A 17,754-nucleotide genomic window follows, 5' to 3' on the forward strand; every position below is an offset into this window, starting at 1 on the left:
CTCATTATCTCCCTTGGGCATAAGTGGCACCCGACGGTGTTTTCGAAAAAAAAAGTCTTTTAGAAATACTTTGTCTCCATCACCATGCATATTCCCGTCCCTTTTTGCGTAGCAACTACTCTAACATCCTACCTACTCTCACCGGCATAACCCTCATAAGGAGAAAGGGTCATGCACCATGCAAGTATCAACGAGGAAGTAACGGTGGCAAACCAGCCCATGTGGTCACCTCATCATCATGTCTTCGATGTAAGCAATAAAAGTGCTATATGACATGCATAAAAATGGTTTCATAGACATGGTCAAAGGGCTGCTTGCCTGGCTCAGCAAAGTCTTCTGGGTCTTCAAAGTCTTCTGGTCCAACTCCTTCGTCAGCAATGCAATCGGCGTCGCTGTGGTCGACGGCGAGGCGATCCGAGGGCGACGGCGTGCTCAGGGAGGAGTCGCCGTTCGGGTGGAGGTGGAGGCGGTGGCCGGAGTGTAGGGGTTCACCGGCGATGAGGAGACCGGCGGAAGAGCTTCGGGAGGCGGCGGTTCCGGCCTGAGATCGACGGCGACCCGAGGCGGCGGAGCTCGAGCTTGATCTCGAGCTCGAGAGGCTCTGGTGACAAATGGGTGGTGCGGGAGGTTGACTAGGAGTGTGGGGGAGCGACAGGGAGTGAGAGAGAGGCTCGGGGTCGCCTTATATATGCTGGCCGAGGTCCACCATAGGCGCGGCCTATGGGTGCCCGCGGGATCGGCTCGGGTGGCCGTTAGAGAGGGAATGGAGGGCTCGGGGGTGTTCGTGGGAGTGGTCTAGGGTGCCAGGAGAGAGAGAGGAGGAGTGGGACGAGCTGCGGGCGGGCCATAGGGGCGGCGCGAGCATTGGCCGAGCGGGGCGGCGTTCTGGCGCGAGCTACAGGAGAGAGAGGAGGGCGCGGGAGCAAGTGGGCGGCCTGCTGGCATGGAGCGGACGTCGAGGGGCATCGACTGGCGTGCGGGGGAGGCTCGAGGTGGCCGAGAGACGCGGCGTCAATGGTCGGGTGCCCTGCCAGGCGCTCCAGAGCGCGACTTTGGCCAGCATCCATGGCTTTCCCGCGTCCGCGCGCGTCCACTTGCGTCTGGCAGCTGAAGGGGGCGTGGGCAAAAGCTGGGGAGAGCCTTGGATGCTCTGGAAAGCTGAGGGGAGAGAAGGAGGCAGAGAGAGAGGGAGGAATCCACTGTCCAGAGAAGAAAAATGCGGTTTTCCCCCCTTCATCATTGCTTCCTCGGGCAGCAAAGCACACAGGTGCTAGAGGGGGACTAGGAGGGGTCGTGGTAGAAAGTTGAGCCTACGAAGATTAGTGGAAGAGGCCAAAAATGGGATTTTGGTAAAGTGGCAGAAGGTGTTTGATGCTGGTTTGGGCAAGTAGAGGATTTCCATTTTCCATGAGACTCCACAGGGTGAAATGTCACATATAATTAGGGCCTTCTACCAATTTTGAGCCCATTTGGGCAAAGTTTCCAATGCAACTTTTGTAAACCCTAGAAATTAGCAGAAATGAACTTCTGCAGATCTAGTTGAGCAAATAACTTCCCCTTGATGCACCACTTAGTGTAGTGGCTTCATTTGGTCTTGTGAACATGCTCACAAAAGTTGGGGTCAAGGAGAGAAAGTTGGTAGTACAAAGTTGTTCAAATTTGAATCTGGACAGAGATGGTTTTGGGGCACTTTTGTGAACCAATACAGTTTGGATTGAGCTGAAACTTTGAAATGTCATCATATTATGTATATGTGACTTGCTAGAATTTTCTTGGATTTTTATGAAAATATTTCCTGTAGAAATATTTCAAATCCTTAAAATGGGCAGAAATGGTTTTGGGAGGTTTTGCCCAATATTTTGAACATGGCCATGTGTTGAAACTCTTATATATGGAAAATATGTGTCCACTGAGTTTCCCTGATTTTTGTCAAATATTTTTGAAATGATAAAATAAATTTTCCCTATTAAAGACCATTTCTGGCCTTAAGAAAAAGCTTTTAAATAAAATAGGAAAATAACTTTGAAAATTATATTTTTGTGGTTTATAGAAATCCTATATCTAATATGTTTCAAATATACTCTTTGAAATATTTTTCATACCCTAAATCAACTACTTGTAGTGCAAGCCTCAATTCAGGGGTTTTTGGAAAACTAAATTTTGAAAATACTTTTTGGCCAATTTATTTTTGTAAGAAAATACTATATTGCACTATACACATGGCATGATCAATGGGCAGAAGTTTGGGGCAGGGAGATGAAGTATATAAAGTGGAGTAGTTGACTTTAAAGAGCACTTGAAAATCACAGAGAGAAAACCAACTCCAAATAAAAGCCAAATAATGCAAAAGTTTTTGTTGGTCCAAATTTTCATGCTTTATTAATGCCAATGACATGTTACAAAATGCAGGGTGTGACAACATATTCACCATATAAATACACCACTATGGATCCACTCCCATCTTCCTACGAGAAGGTCATCCATAGCGCTCATGCTTATCTTGCGAATTTTAGATTATCCACTTCCAGTTATCTATGAACAATTTAAGCATTCCAAGTGGTCCATATTCACGGTCGCGGCTATTCGAATAGATCATTAACCCTGCATGGGTATACTTCTTCACGCACACTCTCACCACTTATCGGCGTTTACACGACATGTACTCGACAACCTTCAAGGGGGAGCCCAGCGAGGGTGTCGGCCACGACCTGACTAACCACACAAGTCGCTAGTCTAGGTTTATCGCCTATTTGAGTTCCATCCGCAAGGAAGTCCGGCCGAGGTTTCCACTACGGCCCCAAACGATGTGTGCAGGGTTCCCGAACCCAGCAAATGGGTACTTTCGTACACCGTGTCACGTGCCTGCCGTATTACAGCCCGCCCCTAAGGTCAGCGTTGCGCATGACCTCCATCATACTACAACACCAGAAACTACTTGCAACTCCCAGACAGAGACCAAGGAGATTAATAAGTCGAGAGAGTCAATTAAGGATCCGAATGTGTGGTAGTAACTGTCTTGGATCACAAACACATAACTCAGTTTCAGAGGACGGTTTCAATGATTCAACCCACCATGTAGTCCCACATTGCTACCTTTACCAAATCGTGTTCACACACTTAGCTCTCAACAGTAGGACATGTTCACCTCCATTCCAATCCATCACAGATGAATTAGACCTGACTCAACTCTAAGCACAGCAGGCATAACAACCAAGCATGAATGAGTAGGCACATCATGGCTCAAACAACTCCTACTCATGCTAGTGGGTTTCAACTATTTACTCTGGCAAAGACAGGTCATGCAGTGGAAATGGGTTCAGCTACCGCAACATGTAACCGTCGAATCGTTGTTGTCCTGATGTAGTGAAAGAGAGCAAGAGCGAGAGAGTGGGATTGTATCGGAGTGATCAAAGGGGTTTTGCTTGCCTGGCACTTTTGAAGATGATACTGCACTTCATAAGTGTCAACAATCACAACATCGGTATCCTCTGCTACGGAGAGGGGACAAACACTGGCAAACAAGAGAAGAACACAACCAATGCAATGCAACAATATTATGCATGATCACGACATGGAAACATGTTGTGATTTCAGCTAATGTAGCTAACAACAATTTAAATTAAGTTGGTTTGACCCCAAGGTTCAAATCCAAACTCCACATAAGACATTTGAAATGCCATTTGTTTAAATTGTCATATATAGTGGCTGTAAGTTGTTCAAACATGCATGGAAATGTCGTAAATAGATTCTTCATATTTTTCTGATACTTTGTCAAATATAAATTATTTCATTCTGAGCTATGGTTTATTTTCTATGATGTCTAGAAGTTTTAATTAATTTCTGGAATTTCCTGGATTATTTCTAATCCAGAAAATTATTAACTGCGTCAGAACTGCATCACTATGACGCCAGCACGTCCACGGGGCGGTCCAAGTCAAACCTGACTGGTGGGTCCCGTGTGTCAGTGAGACAAACTGTTAGCAGTATTAATTAATGCTAAACTTAATCCTAATCTGAGTTAATTAGTGGTTAGGCCCAGATGTCAGTGCCACTTGTAAATTGGTTAACGCTAATTCACCCGGAATTAAGCCGGCGACTAATCGCCGACGACACCAGGCATGGCGGACGACATCAGAATGGCCGCTCCAGTGACCAAATGGATTGTCGAGACCATCCACGCGGAGCCAGGATTCGCGCGCATCCATCTATGCGTGAGGCAACGGCTGGGGTGGCCGGAGTAGGCAGCGGCAGGGAGTTTGGCGGCGGCCAGAGTTCGGGTTTGACCGGCACGGCAAAGTAGGGCATAGGGAAGCCGTACAAATTGCTCTACGGGCTCCTGGGATCACGCTGAGCACAACCAAGCACTCATACACGGGCCGCGATGGCTGTGGCCGCGGAGGCGATGTCGCCAGCAGATAAAAGCTCTCGGCCGTGGCGGCTCGACAGCTTAGAGGGCGTGAATTACGATGGGGTTAGGGGGAAAACTACCAGGGGCTCACAGCGGTTGCAGCAGGCGTCGAAGCAGGCTCGGGGAAGGCCGGAGCTGAGCATGTTGGCGAGGCGGATCTCCGGCGTCGGGAGGTTGAAGAAGACAATGTGGAGGTGCTTAGGGGTGTTCGGCGTTGCACAGCTCGACGTGGAGGAATAGGGGGATGGGGCGGGGCTCTTGGGCAGCTCGGGGCGTCATCGGGATGGCGGTGGCCGTGATGGTGGCGAGCGGCGGCGACGGCTGCGCTCGGCGCGTGTGAGGGAGAGAGGCAGAGGAGGGGGAGGAGGATGGGCATGGGCGAAAGGGATTGGGGTGGCGCGTGGCGTCGTCTGGACGCGTCCAGGCCATCGAGGAGGCAAGCTAGCAAGGTGGAGGTTGTCGCGCGTGTGCGTGCGCACGTCGGGCACGCGCTCTGCCTATTGGCACGGGGAGGAAGAAGACAGGGAACCAGCTAGGTGGGCTGGGCAGCCAGGTGGGCTGCAGGTAAGTGCTAGGTGATTTGTGTTTCCCTTTCCTTTTCTTCTATTTTTCTATTTTTTGTAACTTGTTTTTGATTTGATTGTCAAATCAAATCATTTGTAAAAATTCTAAATCTTTTTGTGGGCTCTCTAAGAATTATTTCAAAGGCCCTCACTACGTTTCCGAATATTTAGAGCATTTAAAATAACTATAGGATTTAAACGCCCCAATTCAAATACAATAGTGATTTGAATTCAAACCCAAAATAATCATTAAAAATGTTCTTGAATTTTGGTTTGAAATGTAATTCTTGCCCAAATTCTCAAACAATTAAAGGAACATTTTAGAAACATTGAATGAGTATTCCATGGTCCTTTGCCATTTTATTTAAATTTTCCAGGCTTCCAAATATTCCTCATTTCATGTTTCTTGGAATTAACAGGATGCATGATGATCACTGATGCAACTATCTGCAAACAAATTGTAGGGTTGTGATAGTGAGGGATGCAGAGGTGGGAGTAATAAGCCGGGGCTACTGAAAATTTGAATCAAGGGCGAGCAGGTATTTTTGAGATTGCGAGGGATGCAGAGGCGGGAATAAAATGTCGGGGCTACTACAAATTTGAATCAAGGTATTGAAGCAGAGGGGGTGTAACAAACATCGCACATGGTCCACACGTACTAATCGTGCGCTATGAAACATAAAAACCTTCCAGGCTGTAGATATTTTCGAGATTGCGAGGTAGTAGATATTTTGGAGAGCGGGAGGCAAGCCTCGTGGAGCCCAATCTACTGTGCTAATGTGAGTGATAGGGGCACAGGCGTGGCACACGGGTAGTCTGCACCAACCGTGTATGTTGCATCCCCAATCGCAGATGGTTGTTGCATCCAACTCGTTTGCTGTTTATAAATTTGGCAAAAAGAAAAACACGGGAAAGGGTCAGAACATGAACACACTTGCATGTAGAGAAAATATATGTACGAAAAGGGTGGTTTGATGTTCAAATACCCAATGCACAACTTGGATGTGGCACCTGTTGCACAAAGCGCTGGTCAGCCACCCCCTACAAACCCCACTTCATGGTAGTGGTAAGGGAATCCTAGCTACGAATGCATGCCCCAAATAGCTAGGTCTAAAATCTCACCCTACCGTAACACAAAAGATCACTACAAAAAAAGACACATCCGTGACATTTTGGGCTGAACGATTTTATTCTGTCGTGCTAATGACACTTCTATGACGATAATTGTGACAAAAGCACGTATCATCATAGATGTCGTTGGCTCCTAGTTCTATGAGAAAAAATCATGACAAAAAATGGGCTTTTTGTCCTGGGCGGGCCGGGGACGCGCCTGCATGACATTCTTTGGGCTGTCCCAGTTACGGTGGGTGGACGGGGCCGAGCAATGCACGGAGTTTTGCGCATTTCTCTCATACACGTATGTGCATGTGTGCGAGGCCTTGGGCTCTAACTAAACTCGAGCGAGGCGTTGGGCTCTAACTGAAGGCGAGCGAGCTGTTCGCTTACTGAACCCGAACGATTGAACAGCTATGTTACTGAACCCGAGCGATCAATCCCTGGCTATTAACTGAACCCGATCGATTCCTTTGCTACTGCTGCTAACTAAAACCGATTGAAACTGCCTCTTGATGAACAGCGACCATTGTTGGGATTTGGATGAATAGTTCCCGGTGGGGGTTGGGATGAACAGGACCCCATGGTAGTAGGCCGTTGCCGCTGGATAAAAAGGACCCCGATCGAGGAGGTGGGGTCGATGAACAGGACCACGTGGAGGGCTGGTTGAACACTTGCTGGTGGAGGGTGGATGAACAGTAGCTGGTGGAGGCTGGAAGAAGTCGACAGTGATTGAATAGTAGTAGGTGGAGGCTGGAGGAAGTCGACGGTGGATGAACAGTAGCACGTGGAGGCTGGAGCGAGGCAGTAGATGGTGGATGAACAGTAGCCCATGGAGTCCCGTTTTGCGATATGCCACACCCCTTCCGATGAACAGGACCCCATTTCGACCGTAGGCACTCCAACACAAGTCTGTTTCCTAAGTTTTGCGGTATGCCACACCCCTCCCGATCAACAGCACCCCGTTTCAACCGTGGGAGCTCGAACACAAGTTCGTTTCCTCCGTTCTGCGGTATGCTAGACCCTTCCTGATGAACAGGACCCCCTTACCACCGTACGCGGTCGAACAAAAGGCCGTTTTCTCCATTTCGCGGTACATCAGACCCCGTTCCGGCTGCTCCGTCGAAGCCGATTGGCTCCTGATGAATAGGGTGATGTCGCAGTACGCATTAGAAACCCCACACGTATGTATGTATGTAGCCGTATCTACTATCTTGTAGCGTGGCTGTACGTGCGTGTACACGATATAGATGGGACCGCGTGACATGCTACATGGGCGCCTCTACTTCAACACGTGCCGCTCCTTACTCGGCCATGATACGTCGCTGCAGAGAGATCGATCAACCGCTATGTACGTACATGTTCGCTTTCAGACAGATAAAGCTGCCTTCTCGTCAACCTGGTGGGTCCCAGCTGTTAGGGGGTAAGAAGGATGTTCCTTCCTTGCGTAGATAAAGCCAGTGGGTCCCAGCTATTATGGGGGAACGTTCTTTTCGTGAAATACAGAGGCCCTTCTGGTAGGTCCGAGCTGTCGGGTGGAGGAATCATTATTTTGCGCGTAATAAGGAGGCACTTCCTTGAATGAGACCATGGACCTAGCAGTCAGCCTCTCCACTCACAGTCCTCTTCTGATGGCTGTCGTTCGTTGACCGCCTTGACGACGCCGTACCGCCCGAGAGCACCAAGGTGGTGGACGATGGCGCGACCTAGGAAGGGGACAACCTGGAGCTAGGGAATACGCAGTAGTGGATTCCCACACGGAGGGGAGTACGAGGGTTGACTGGTTCGGCTGCGGTTTCAGGCTTCCGTCGCCAGAGAATAACAGGGGCTGTGGGTGAGTAGAGGGAAGGCCTGGCCAACGGTGGGAGTAGGGTGGGGTAGTGAGGCCTTTGCGGCAGCACAACCAGCCACTAGAGGGAGGAGCAGGCGGTCCCACCGGCACTGGTTTGGGCGGCTGGTGCAACAAGATCAGAGATTGAAGAAGCAGTAGGACCGTTCGATTAAAATCCAACGGTCACTGCTTCTAGAATTGTTTGTTGACTAAGTTGACAAAGCCCTGTGTCCGTGTCAACTCAGTAGGCCCACAGGTCAGCCTTCGAACGGGTCCTCCCCAGATGTCAGTGGGAAGAATCATTTTTTTGTGCGTAATAAGGAGCGGTTGCTTGACTGTGGCCATGGACCATGGGGCTTGACGGTGTCCTACACTAGGGGGTACTCACCACGTCATCTCCCGATCTGTTGGATTGGGCCGAGGACCCCCATGGCCGTACACTCATGGGCCAGTTCGGATAGCTGCCGCATACAAGGAAGATTCCACAAGACTTGGTGATCAAGACAAGGACTCCTCCCCTCTGGTGCATTATTAAACCGAGGCCAGGCTAGTTGATAGATATAACAACAATCATAATCATAGGCTAGCTTCTAGGATTTAGTCTCTACGATCTTGTGGTAGATCAACTCTTGTAGTACTCATATCATCAAGATCAATCAAGCAGGAAGTAGGGTATTACCTCCATAGAGAGGGCCCGAACCTGGGTAAACATTGTGTCCCCCACCTCCTGTTACCATCTGCCTTAGACGCACAGTTCGGGACCCCCTACCCGAGATCCGCTGGTTTTGACACCGACATTGGTGCTTTCATTGAGAGTTCCGCTGTGTGATCGGCAAAGGATCAATGGCTCGACTGCAGATCAACTGCGACGTCAGCTTCTTCGTCACCGGCTCGGCTGGTCACCTTGGCTGGACCGAGGACTCCGCCCTACCCCCGATCGTCATGTTCGGATGAGGGCCTTCATCAACATCAACTCCGATCTCTATCAAGATAATGGAGGAATCATCCAGGGAGCCCGGGGGCTCAACATCAACGTTGCCCTCGGGCGACCGTGCTGTTTTTCTGGACAGCGAACTTGTATCTGCCGCCACCACCTCCCCAAGTGTCGTTTTAACGATTGCTTCCGTGGAATTGTGCAGAATTGAGTCTAAAACAACCCCGGAAAATTTCGTCGAGTTCCGATGGAGAAATCTCTGGCAATCCGCGATATACCGGAGCCCTGTCAAAACTGGACGGGAATCTGGACGAGTTTAGGGCGTGGTGTCCAGTTTCTAGCTTGGACGTCCTTTGGAAGATCCAACCGTTGGTTGGCTGCGGAATTCCTATATATACCACCCCTCAAAATTTCAGCTCGATCCGACCGTCCAAACTCCGGGAACCTTCCGATTAGTGCATCACTTTTCGGATCTGTTTTCTACGCGAGGACGAATCCGACCTGAATTCATCTTTTTTATGAACGGGATTTCAGACATCCTTTTTGAAGAAAGTTTTGTATGGGGTATTGTGTTTTGTTCCCAAACACATCCCGCTAATTTTGAAGTCTTTTCCAATATGATCTTCACCATCGTGTTGGTGTCAAACCAGCCCGACAACGTTGCTCTACGGCTGCCGACCTGCGCTAGACACGTTGTCACTTTATTGAGCCGAGCTCAACTTCTTCGGATCATCATCTCGGCAAGCCAAACAAGAGTTCGGCATCGCGTAGGATAAATCATCACCAACATGGCCGCCCCACGGATTACACGGAGCGGGCACACCGACATCACCGCACGGTCACTTCATCAAGCCGGCATTGACCACGTCACGACCGGCATCGGCAGGGCCACACTGTTGCTTTTACAAGCCGATGTCCATCACGCTGGCCTACTTCGACTCATCGGCTGACATCGAGGCTTCGACATCTCGGCTAGACCGGGGGCTCCGCCACCTCTTCATCAACCTACTCCGGAGGCTTCGGTGTCACTAGCCGACCTGCCTCGTCATGTTGGCTGGAGGGCTTTGCCTCGGCAAGCCGACCCTTGCCAGCGTCGCCATGCCGTCGCTTTATTGCCCGTCAGGCAATGGGTGTGCGGATTGAGTCCCAATTTTGGGAGTCACCTTTCTTCGGATTGCTACAACAAATAAACCAGGTTCTATTAATCCTAGTAATTTTTGCTTGTTTGGGTTTATTTTTCCCACGAAATTATTACTCTGGTTTGTTCCATCATCTATACACAGGTCTATCGAATGGTGGCTGCATCTAATGACGGTCGCATGGTGGTTCGGTCAGCTTCCGTATATAGTCCGGCGAACGCCGCATCCGGAACTCGGATCGACCTGCGAAGTAATGGACTTCGACTGCGTCAAGTGATCTCTTCGGCAAGCCGACGCTGTCATCCCAATCGGCGTAAATCGGCTCGCGTGAACACCTTGTTGGTCGTGTTGCCATACCGACGTGTTCGGTTGCCTCGGGGACTTCGGCATCGCCGAGAAAGCTCTACCTCATCGAGTGTTCGGCGTGCAGGCCATATTTTATTTTATTACTCACTTTGCGTAAATTATATATTATGCAACGATTTTTTTAATTATTATTATTACTATTATCTCTGGTTTGCAATATTTTTTGTGCACAGGAAAATGATCCGGGTCGGGCAGTATAGTCAACTCGGCGTACTGACATACCACGTCACCTCGGCTGGACGGGGGGCTTCGTCAACACCTCATAACCCACGCCATGGACTTCGGCGTCACTATGCCGGCCTGCATTGGTCGTGCTATGACACCACTTCGGAGTGCCGAGCTCTTTGCTCTGCCACCTCGGGACCGGCTTGGCGGATGGAACCTTGTCCCGCATCAAGCTCGGACCACGTCATCAATGCCGAACACATTAACCAGCTAAGTTGCTTTCATGCTCAAAGTTTTAAATTTTTAACTTGTGTTCGGTTCGACCAAGCATTATACCTTTTTGGCAAAAAGTTGTTTGTGAAAAAATTCCTTGTCATAACCTTGTTTGTGACACACAAATTCAAATACCCTGTTCACTTGGGGGCTTCCTTCATGAAGCCTTTCCTCTTGCATAGGAATATACTTGTACGGCTTCGTTCCTTGTTCGTGTATTATGCCACAATATGCACCATATTGACTAGGGAAGCTGGGTTGCATCGCTCCTGTGTTTACCCATACGTCCCTGATTGTTCGGCTAGGGAATAAAGGGAGCACCTCTGCGATTGTCTCGATCGGGTCATCCGAGCTCGGACCTCAGACTGGGTGAAGCCGAAAGCTAGCACTCTTATTGTTTTCAATTATGGTCGGCACACAACGGAACTCATGAGTACAAAAAATCTATTGCACAAGTCTCATAGTAACAATGAGAAACCAAAGAAAGGTATCGGTGGGGGTACTATTTTCTTCGAAGATGCTTCTTACACTTCGTCAGTAATACAGCATAAGTTCCCTGAGCACGCTTTATCTGTTACAGCCTTATGGCCTGATTGCCTGGTTATCGGAAACACCGTCGATATTATCGACAGGTGGAGTACATAACACTTTTTGGTCCTTGACCGAAGAGGGAGAAGCCGACGGTCGGTTAAGACGCGTTTAAAGTTCGGGTGAACAAAGATATGATATTAGTACTTCGGTACATACAATCATTATACATAAAATTCTTTTACCCAAGTCACATGGGGGCTCTTAAATTTATATGAGCCGTTTTATAATAAGTGGTCTTCTTCTTAGTCGTTGCAAAGTTTTATTATTATTATTTACCACTCCCTTTTTCGACACGAGTGTGTGGTCACTAGCCGGGGAGCCTAATTTCTCTCACAAAACCGCTAGAGATCAGTTTACTAAACTGGCCTAACGAGAAGTACTCCGTCTACGGGATAGGAGGTTGAAGCCGTAGGCTGACCGACTTAAAGTCTTGAGATAGGATGTGTCATGTTAAAGCACGACAGAAGCACCTTTTTTTCTAAGACCAATTTTCGATTTGGCACCGAACACTTGTTGTAGTTCGGACGTCCAGTTTTTACTGAAGTTTTTTTTGGTTTTCCAAAGCCTATGGCACCTTTAAACTATTTGTGTGTTTCCAGCATAAGTCTCACAGTGCAACACCGGACACCTTTAGAGATTCAGCAAAAACATTCTCGGACACTACTATATATGCATTGGTTTCGAATTGTGTCTTTGGTCAATAGTTGGGTTGCCCGGCTCCTGTGCTTGCCTCCTACGTTCCGCTTTGTTCGGCAAGGTGTGCAAAAGGAGAACCACTGCGATTGTGCTTCCAGCTCGCATGGTTAAGCACCTCAGTGGCGAAAGCCAAAAACTGACTGTCACAATAAGTGTAAACTGGTCAGCGATCCGATGACTATGTTAAATGACGGGCCGTTCATAACATTGGCCGAAGTGTTTACGGCTTGACCTCGGATGTCGCCGAACACTAACCGGGGGCTCATAGCTAGCTTCCCCAGTTTAAAGCTCCTATGACTAAGCGAAAGTTATAAAGCCCGCATATCTGATTGCCTCGTTTCCGCTAACACAACCGCCTTCGGGCACCGAGACGTCGGCTAAGGGTTCTCTTGTTATTGCGGAAACACCCTACGTAGTATCTACAAAGGGGTAGAAGCTGACGATGGGCCACTTTCAACTGATAAACGGTCGCAATGGAGTCAAAATAATGATGTAAAGTACTTGGATACATAGAATCATTACACATAATCTGTGATTTTACTCTGGATATCGATCCTTAATTCGGCCACCCGTGCCCACATTAAGGCTCGGGGGCTACTGGGCTTTGCGCTCATTATTTACAAATATTAAAGGGGCATATCGATCCCCTGATCTGGTGTTGCCACCCGACCAGTGTCTCGGGGGCTACTGCATTGCCTATTCAATGTAGAAACTTCAAAGGGCTCAGTGTTCGGCTTGATCGAACTATGGGAAAGCGCGTCTTCTGACAAAAATAAGTACCATCTGGAACTATCTGGCATCAAGCAAATATATCACGGCGACTTCTCATGACCCTCTCTCAGGGGCCCGTCCGCTGATCATTATTATTTCTAATATATTACACTGCGTTTCTATTCCTATGTATGGTGCCGAGCTAGGAGTTGATCCTCAGGCCGATTTCGCAAATCGACCTGAGTCTCAGGGGCTACTAGGATCAGCAGTTTTATGTTTTCCTTCAGGTGCATCTCGGGTTTTAGACCGACACACACCTTGAGGGCTACTGGATATACATATACCGGCTATATATCTCGGCAGAGAATAAATTGCACCAATCAAAGATGTTCACAAAAAATCAGCCTGCTGTCGGGTGGTGCACCACCTCGGAAGCAGTCCGGCATAAAGCTCGGGCGCCAGTGGCTGGCTCTATAGAGGGCATTTCCGGCATTAAGCTCGGCTAAACTCCTTCAACTTTTTTGAACCAAGGTGATCTATGACACCTCGGATATAGAGGACACCGCCGCACGGGAACAACTTCAAACCTGAGGCGTGGCATAAAAATAACAAGGCATTGATAAAGGCCGAAGACTTAAAGGGCTCCGCGGATACCCGACGTATAAACTCGTCAGATTTAGCTCGGCAATCCTCAAGACAGATGATGGGAAAATTTGTTGAACCAGTTTTCAAGACCGACGACCGAAGATGAAGAACAGTTCAGAAGAATCGAGGAGCGTCCCGAACTTGAAGACCAGTTCAGGGGGGCTACTGATGGTGTCCTGGACTAGGGGGTACTCACCACGTCATCTCCCGATCTGTTGGATTGGGCCGAGGACCCCCATGGCCATATACTCATGGGCCAGTTCGGACAGCTGCCGCATACAAGGAAGATTCCACAAGACTTGGTGATCAAGACAAGGACTCCTCCCCACCGGCGTATTCGGCTAGGACTCTTGTTATCCTAGGCCTCTGGTGCATTATATAAACCGAGGCCAGGCTAGTCGATAGATATAACAACAATCATAATCATAGGCTAGCTTCTAGGGTTTAGCCTCTACGATCCCGTGGTAGATCAACTCTTGTAATACTCATATCATCAAGATCAATCAAGGAGGAAATAGGGTATTACCTCCATAGAGAGGGCCCGAACCTGGGTAAACATTGTGTCCCCCGCCTCCTGTTACCATCCGCCTTAGACGCACAGTTCGGGACCCCCTACCCGAGATCCGTCGGTTTTGACACCGACAGGGGTCCCTACTGTCAGCCTCTCCACGTACGTCCCTATTCCGATGGCTATCATTTGTTGAATGTTGACCATGTTGTGCACGCCGTGCCTGGAGCACGAACTATAACACCCTGGATTTTTCACTTTTCTTTTTCTCATGATTTTCTTGGATTTCTTGATTTGATTTGTTTTTCTGTGGCTATGTGGTTCTGAAACTTGGGAAGATCATGTCTTCCTAGGTTTTATAGTGGCTTGCTATCCTCATCATTATCCCAAGATCATTTCATTTTCATCCTTGACCCAATTACAATATTCTTTTTCTTGGGAATATTCCATTTCTACTAAAGGAATAACCCTATTTTCCCTAGGTTGTGAAGCAACCTATCTTTTTGTCACTCCAAAAATTCCAAAATAATTCTCATAAATTGTTTGGGTCATATCTTCCTCAAATATGTCAAAATCCTTCCTTGGTATCATCAAAGATAAATCACAAATATTCCTTTTCTGATTGTGCCCTAAGTGGTTTTTTGAGAAGGATGTGTCATTTATCTTTGCTTTATTGACTCCAAACTTTTTGGACACCTTTTCATGTCCATATAATTTCTCCATGACAAAATTCAACTCAATTTTCCTAGTAAATATTCCTGAGCAATTTTTCAAATTCCTGTCTAAGGGAAGCCTGCGTGAAGGAAGTACAAGCTAGGCATATCCAAATGAGTTGAAATTTTGCAAGGTCCTTCATATGATCAAATAATCACTCTCCACCAAATTTGAGCTTATGTAACACATCTATGTGAGCCCAGCTCCAAATCTTGGTTTCTGGTCAAATTTTCAGTTTGTGAAGCAACCATATTTTATATTGCTTCATTTAAGCTGAAACTTTTACAGGACATTCTCCTATCCATATCAACTCTCTCCAGCAAGTTTTGGCCCATTTCATTTATCCATTTGCCGTGTGCAATTTTTCCAAGTTTCTATCTAGAGAGATGCTATATGAAGCAAGTGCTAGTTTGGCTAATTGAAATGGCATGAAACTTTTTGAGCATCTTCATTTATCAAAATCATTGGGTCATGCCTAATTTCAGCTCATTTCATGCAGCTATGTGAGTGCCCCTTCATTATCTTGATTTTGGATCAGATTATGCAGTAGTTAAGCAACCATGTTAAATCTTGGTCCAAATCCCTCCAAACTTCATAGGATTCTTGTCCTTCCTATTCTAAACCTCCCAGACATCAATTTTGTTCCATAGCCCTTCTTTGTTGATCATTGTACTGTAGATAAGTTTGCAACAACAAACTTCAGAGGATCATTACCACCTAACCACAGTGCCCCTGATCGATTCATCACCTCATTTGTAACCTCGCAGTTTGTGAAGCAACTACTCTCTCCAATGGATCTCCACATCCCCTCGCCCCTCGCCGGAGTGCACCGTGGTTGCGGCTTCCATGTTCGGTCGCTGCCTCCACCTCTCGGCCACCACTCCGTCTCAGCCATCCGGAGCTCCTCCCTCTCTCCCGTTGCCACTACGAGCTTCCCCATGTCCCGGAGATCCTCCCAACCCCTCCATTCGTCATCGGAGGCTTGGAGTACCTCGCCTCCAAGAAAACGGCCGCCAACGCCACGCTAATGTCTTTGGACGTCGTCGCCATTCCGCTCCTCCTCGGCGCTCCCTCTGCCCTGGGATGGTTGCGCCGCTCCCTCCCGCGCCTGCCAGTGCGCTCGCCCCAACCGGATGTGGCCTGATTCGGCGGGGCCAGCGCCGGCAGCGCCCCTGCCGTCCTCCTCCGTTCTCTGTCGGGACCACGCACGGGAGGAAGAAGAAAGGGGGAGGAGAGAGATGGATAAGGTGGGACCCCCCTGTCAGCTACACAAAGCCCGGCCCCACCCCCGCCACATCACTTATGTGGAAGTGTATTCCACAAGAATGCGCTTTCCTTTCTGGAAAGCGTATTCTCTGGAATGCGTTTTCAGTTTTTCCACAAGGGGCCTGTTTGTGAGGATCTTTTTGCAGATAAGTCCCTGAACTTCCACTTCTCGTGTCTCCGCGGCCGTAACTCCGATCGAGGTGAAACCAACGCTCACTTCTTCGTCTCGTCGAGATCTTTCTGTTGGTAACATTTTGACTAGGTGGTCCAATAGTGAAAATGACCAGTTTTACTTGCTTCTAATCAGCCCCCTTCGAGAGAGAAGAACGTCTGGCAAATCATTCCGCGGCTTCACCGCACTTCTTCTTGGAGTCTCCGTCACCCCCAGGCAAGCCACAACAGGCACTTGGATGATAGCCATGCAGTAGCCATGGTTTCTACTTGAATATTTAATAAACGTTTTCCCTTTAACTTCATGTTTGTTTGCTACTACTGTCGTTGTTTCGGTTATGCTCGTGGATTCATGTTCACCTTCATGCTATGTTCCGATGCATCTTGTTATCTTGTACTACTTGCTAGTATCATGTTCACATGTAATGCTTGGTAGTAGTAGTACATGTTGGTAGTAGTGATGTTTAGTCTGATGCATGTTTACCGTCTGTTATTCAGTACCGTTGCTATGCATGTTCCTTTGCATCTAGTTGGTTACATGCTTACTTGGTAGTGTTCTTGCTATGTTCTTTCATGGTATTTATTTATGATGCTAGTAGTCATGCTACGCTCATGTGTAATGTTATTCTTATGCTCGTCGGTATGCCATGCTCATTTGGTTTAATGCTCCATTGTGGCTATGCTCGATGATTATGTTGCACCTCTATGCTTATGTTCATATCATGCTCATGCATTATAATTGCATCATATTTTTATTATGGCTTAGCTCATTGCATTCAACTTTAATCGGATAATAATGAACTTGAACAACTGTTGGCTGAGTCATGGTGCCACCAAATCGAGCTAACCAGTGCAGCCACATTTGCCTTTCATGGGAAGGCCCAAATGCAGTCTATTGTCATGCCTCTTGCCGGTTCCTCCAACGAGGAAAGGTTATGGGCGCGCGCTACCTTGATCAGGTAGGCGGACATAAACCTTGTGTGCTCGTTGTTGTTGTAAGGATACTTGTCCCCGTTTGGGACCGTCTATGTTTTGCCACGACGGTGGCCGTTGGATGTCACGAGTTGACACCGGGGCCACCCAGGACTTAGCCCAAAGGGGAGTTTGTCAGAGTGGCTGGGAGAGTGCGATGGCAATAGATCGGTTTTGTCGAAACGCCATCGGTCCACCCGAAAGGGAGTGTGTGGCCATGGGTTCCGTGGTGTGGGTATAGTTTACTAACCTCTGCAGAGCGTGTGTTTAAATCTATCGATAGCTGCACCCACGAATATGGGCCCAGTTCATAGTCGGTCACACTATGAGCCAACTATAATAATAACTTGATTAATAATAACCCTGGTTCGGTGATGAGAAAGAGATTGGTTGTGATCGAGAGAGGATCATGGCAGTTTTGTGGATACCAAAGTTGGTTTGTCTTTATGTGATCGCGAGATGATCATGGAGGTATCATGGATACCAATGTTGGTAAGTTGATGCATGAGATGGTTACGACGTAACCGCCGAGTAAGAGTAAGTTGGTGCATGATATGGTTTACCTGTGGCATGTAGTATCCTCATGTTCATATGCTCCTGCCATGCTATGTTTGTTCTAGCCGTATGTTGTTCTGTTTGTGCATGCCATGTATCATGTTCATGATGTGCTTTAACCTGCTAACGATAT

The sequence above is a fragment of the Aegilops tauschii genome, chromosome 4 (genome assembly GCF_002575655.3).
Source record: "Aegilops tauschii subsp. strangulata cultivar AL8/78 chromosome 4, Aet v6.0, whole genome shotgun sequence".
NCBI lineage: Eukaryota > Viridiplantae > Streptophyta > Magnoliopsida > Poales > Poaceae > Aegilops > Aegilops tauschii.